At 47.0% G+C, this 5,455-nt stretch overlaps 1 protein-coding gene across 1 annotated transcript in view; it reads left to right on the top strand.

Moving 5' to 3' along the window:
• The first annotated feature begins 2,658 nt into the window (after nt 1-2,658).
• Filip1 (filamin A interacting protein 1) overlaps nt 2,659-5,455 on the top strand; it is a 248,756-nt gene continuing 245,959 nt past the window's right edge. The window contains exon 1 of the mRNA XM_023718716.1: nt 2,659-2,760. The gene's annotated coding sequence lies outside the window, so the exon portion shown is untranslated. The remainder of the gene's footprint in view (nt 2,761-5,455) is intronic.

Genomic DNA, 5,455 nt, shown 5'->3' with positions numbered 1-5,455 from the left:
AGTCATGGCCATATGACTGAGCATATATATATTCAGATATATATATATATATATATATATATATATATACCTATAAATATATTCCAGTGACTGATGCACAAACAGACAAGCTGTGGAGAGCTGCTTTGCCAGGAACATAATAGCTTTCCTTATCTCAACACCAGGTGAAGCTTGTTTTCTGTTAGAGTTTCATATAAATATTTCATATTTGTGAAACATAAATTTTCATAGTATGCCCATATGCTAATTTTATTAAGAAAAATGTTCAATTTAAATATTTGCATAAAGTTCATCTTGCTGTTTCTGTACTTTTATATAAATCTATTTTCATTTGAATCAAAAGCTCAGAGTTGATAGCCTTTTATGTCCTGTAAAAATATTGCTGCTCCATTGGTGGCAACTAGTATCTGAGCTTTTGTATAAAATTGTCTCATGTAAGTACCCAAATGCTGTATTTGAAAGAATACAACTTTAATTATTCAGCATAAACGTGACTAGTTAATATCTGAGTTCGCCCATTGTCTAACTGGAAAGTGACAAAGTCATTAAGACAAGACTCAGCAGGGACTGGAAATTTATCATAAGGCCAAGAGGCAAGGCCAGCAGTACAGTCTGAGATGCTGTCAGGTCTTAATTCAAGTATTGGAAAACCACCTGATAAGTGTCCCCAAGGCGCACACCCGAATTCCTAGACTGGACTTGACTCCAGTGTGGGGTCGGTCACCCACGGCCAGCGTGTGGGCTGCTGCGAGCTCACAGGGTACCCGCTGCCGCTGAGGGTGTGCTGAGCCCCACCGAGGATGAGCTGAACCCCCCACGGGCAAGCTGAGCCCCGCTGAGGACAAGCTGAGACCCCGAGGGTGAACTGAGGCCCCCCCCAGGGTGAGCTGAGCCCCCCCGAGGACGAGCTGAGCCCCCCGCCCCCAGGACAAGCTGAGCCCCACTGAGGACGAGCTGAGCCCCCCCAGGACAAGCTGAGCCCCCCCGAGGATGAGCTGACCCCTCCCCCAGGACAAGCTGAGCCCCCCGAGGGCGTGCTGAGCCCCGCCCCGGCGCAGCTCCTTGGGCCGAGCTAAGCACACGTCTTCCAAAGCACCTCCTGGCACTTTTGTACTCGATTCTCTTCCATCTCCCTGTTAGCTCCTGTGCTTGGGGGTGAGGACAGCTTGCTCTGTGTCTCTGTCTCCCCGCAGACAGGAAGCAGTGAGCAGCAGGAGGTAACGTTTATGTGGTGCTAACTGTGCGCCAGACCTGTCTTTCCTTTTATTGGCTTAGTGCTCACAGGAGCTGTATGTGTGGACAAATGCTAGCATCCCCTATTTAATGATGATTGGACAGATCATATGTGATAATGGTATAATGAGGGTCTTAGGTGGTAACATGACCCTGAATGGCTGTATTTTTTTTTTTTTAACCAGATGCTCTATAATATCATTTAAGGGCCGGCCACACAGCTCAGCGGATTAAAGCGCCTGCAAGCAGGCGCAGGGGCCGGGGGTTCGATCCCCGGGACTGCTGAGCCGGCTCCGCCCCCTCCCCCGGGGCCCGCTGAGACTGCGATTGAGACTGCGCATGGTGGCGCGGGCCTGTAATCCCAGGACTTGGGAGGCTGTCATCAGGAGAACCACTACGAGTCTGATCTAGGAGTAAGACCCTGAGCACCCTGTAGATCCCTCCCTAAAAATAGAAAACAAACAAGAAAGCAACCCAGTATCACTTAGGGCAGTCCTGGCTCAGCGCTTATACCCGTTCTTACCACTTGAGGTCAGAGTTGCACTCTTTGAGTAAGGAGTGCCCCTATGCACGCTTGGGGGTCTGAGTCTTAGCATTTTATTCTCTGTTAAAAGATTTTTTAAAGAACATAACTGCATTCTTTGAGCAATTGTTAAGGAGAGCATTTCCTTTATTTTCTTCTGGTATTTTAAAGTTAAACTGCATTGGCTTACAGTTGAAGGAAGGTTACTGTCTAAGCGCACACAGAATTCGAGGTCACTCTGGGGGTTCAGGTAACCCCGGCTGTACAGAATAGAAGAGCAAGCCAGTCCCTCGGGTTAGACCGCACTGCCAGCGCTGAGCGTTTCTCCCTCCAAATGAAGCTCACCACGATTCACCTCTTGAGGTCTGTGATAGCTTGCTCTCTGGCTTGGGATCAGAGAAGCCGGGCAAACACTGGACGAAGGGATCAGGTATTTCGGTTAGGAAAACAGGAAGTGACTTGAGAAGAGATTAATTAATTTGGTCCACAAAATCCGTTGCTCTGCTCAGATGTACGAGGCCCTGACTTCGGCCGATCACTGTGGAATCGGCCTACTTCTCTCTGCTGTCCACCTTGAGCTCCTCTCCAGGCCGGTGTTTCTCACACACTGTGAGACTGACAAGGGATGAAATTACCTGCTGTGAAGCAGAAGACTCAGCCACGTATACTATAGGATAAAGAATCACGTGGGGCCTTGAAAACTCAAGCTACTTTTTTTTAAGAAAGGAGCTTTCAGTGATAACAAACAGCCAGCCGTGGCACATGTGCCACACGTCCGCTACTGGTGCAGGAGCAGCATGCCGGGGAGTGGCTACCCTCATGACGTCCTCAGCGGGGTCCACCTCCTGACAGTACACTCAGCTGTGCACTTCAGCGGGTCAGTGACTCATGTGTGTGTCGTCGCTGTGACCGGCTGCTGCTGCAGGAGCCTGTTAACGCAGGCACCGGGACGATTAGGCCCACCTGTCCACCAGCCCAACTTTCTCATATTCACTATATACAAGGTATGTCTTTTCTTTCTAACTATGCTTGTTATTGGAGGTGCGTCTCTTGTAGTAGCATGTTGTTAGGTAAATACTTATTCTATGATCTTTGCCTTTTTTTTTTTTTTTTTTGCTTCCTCTTAATAGGTCAGGACTCAAAGTTTCCCAGGCACCTGCCCCAAACACTCTCCCTGTTGGTTTCCCAGGCACCTACCTGACCTCCCCCTGGGCAAGCAACCATGAAACTCTCCTTTGTTAACAATAAAGGCCTCCATAGTCCGGATAGCCTGCGAAGATCAGCTCTCCCTCTTCTGTGCCAGCCCACAACCCTCTCCCCTCTCCTTAATAGCCCTTGCTCACTGCTGTCTTGGTCCACCACACAGTCAGCCTGCTTGCCACCTCCAGTAAATCTTCTGCTCACGTCAGAGTGTCTGTGCTGGTCCATTGTGTGGGTTCATACCTACACCATTTCTGTTTTTTTGAGACAGAATCTTACCATGTAGTTGAGGCTGGTATTCAATTCACCACGTAGCTCAGGCTGTCCTTGAACTCATGGTCCTCCTGCCTTGGCTTCCTGCATGCTAGGATTACAGGTGTGTGCCATCATGCCTATCTTAATCTGCACTATTTATTTACTCATTTGTTACAGCATCTTACTACACAGCGAGGACTCATAGTGACCCTGTTGTCTCAGCCTCCCCAGTGCTGGGATTGCAGATGTGCACCACCTCTCCTGGTTCTGAAAGCAGCACTGCATGCCCAGGTTCTGGAGCAGGGACAGAGCGTGGTACTGGGGATCGAACTCAGGTCTCTGCGCTTGCCAGACAGGCGCAGATTGCTGAGCTGTCTCCCCAGCCCCAATCTCTGCTTTTTAATTGGAATATTTTGTCCACTATCATTTAATGTATAGAGTTATAACTTTATAACTTTTGTGTTTTCTCTCTTTCATTCCTCTATTATTCCTTTTTATGTATTTGATTACTTTTAAAAATTACATTTTATCTGTTGATTTTTTAGCTAGACTACTTTTGTTTTGAGACAGGTTCTCACTATATAGCCCAGGCTAGCCTTGAACTCGTGGTGATCCTCCTGCCTCAGCTCCCAAGTCCTGGGTTAGACCCCTTTGTGTTGTGTGTACATACATATAAATACATATTCAGGAGTGTTTTGTGTGAGATAGAAACCATGCGGACATGTATCAGGTAGCCACTCCGTGTCTTTCTACCCTTTGTGCCATTGATCACTTATATGCTGCAGTCACATGTTATAAATGCCACAGATAATGTGACCATGTCTGCTTTAAACAGTAATGTGTATTTTTAAGAGGGCAAACTGGTCTCTTGTATTTATTCATAGCAACAATTTTGAAAGCTCGTTATTTTTTCCTGAAGCTCTGAGATTTTATTCAGTTTCATTTTTCTTTTATTTTACGGATGTTTCTTTGGCAATTCTCACAGTGTGCTTCCTTAGACATGCTTGCCTGCTCTCTGAGTGCCATAGTTCCTGCTGAGGAACTTTTTTGTTGTTATTGTATTTTAGGGAAGGGTCTACAGGGTGTTCAGGGTCTCACTATTAGATCAGACTCCTAGTGATCTGCCTGTTTGCAGCTCCCAAGAGCTAGGATTACAGGCGTGTGCAACCACGCCCAGTCTCAATTGCCCTCTCAGGGTGCCCCAGGGGCGGGACCAGCACGGAAGGCCTGGGAATCGAACCCCGGCCCCTGTGCCTGCTTGCAGGTGCTTTAATTTGCTGAACTATTTGGCCTGCCCTCTGCTGAGGAACTGTGTGTATTTGAGTAGTTGTCCTTCCATGTACAAGTGGCATTTTTCTCTGGGTATTTTAATATCTTTTTTTTAATTGCTGCTTTTAACAGGCTGGACTCTGCTGTGTTCACATGCGGTTTCCTCTGTACTTAGCCTTCTGAGTGTCTTGGATATATGAAGTACATCTCACAAAGTTTCAAAGATTTTTCTTATTATATTTAAAATACTTTCTTTTCTATGTATTTGGTACAGGGTCTCACTGTGCAGCTTGGTGGGCGGGGTAGGGGAGGTGCTGCGGAGTGGTGGGGGGCGTCCCAAGGGGGTGGAAGAGGGTCTCACCCGCTCTCGCCTGGGCTGGAACCAGTAGGTCCCACCGGCGCAGGGTAGCCGGAACCTCTCCCACACACTCACGGGGCCTGGGCTAGGACTGGGTCTCACTGCGCAGCTTGGATGTACATTGGCCCTCCACTTTCAGTCTCCCCAGTGCTGGGATTACAGGTGTGTGCCACCACACTGGGCCTTGGTGGCCAGTTCAGGGAGCCTGGGGCCACGGCCAGGCTCTCTTCCGTCATTCGCACTCTGCTTTCTTCCTGGGAATCTGGTTATATTTAATTTAAATCTTTGTTATTATTCCGCTTATCTCCCTACCTTTTCTTTTTTCCTGCCAGCACTAGAGATTGAATCTGTTGCCTTTGTATTTAGCTATGTCACCAGCCTTTAAAATTTTTTTTTATATTGAGATAGGGTCGTGCTAAGTTGCTAAATTACCAGGCTGAGCTCCAACTTGATATCTTCCTGCTTCAGTCTCTCAGAGCACTGAGATGATAGGTGTGCACACTATACTTGATTGTAATTTAATTAATTAATAATTAAATTTGTGGTGCTTGGAATCAAATTCTTACTATTTTTCCATATATATATATATCAAAGAGATCTGTACTTTATTTTGACTT

Source organism: Octodon degus, unplaced genomic scaffold (assembly GCF_000260255.1).
Source record: "Octodon degus isolate 3935 unplaced genomic scaffold, OctDeg1.0 scaffold00061, whole genome shotgun sequence".
Classification (NCBI taxonomy): Eukaryota; Metazoa; Chordata; class Mammalia; order Rodentia; family Octodontidae; genus Octodon; species Octodon degus.
The sequence above is the reverse complement of the archived record's forward strand: the minus strand, read 5'-3'. Positions and strand labels throughout refer to the sequence as shown.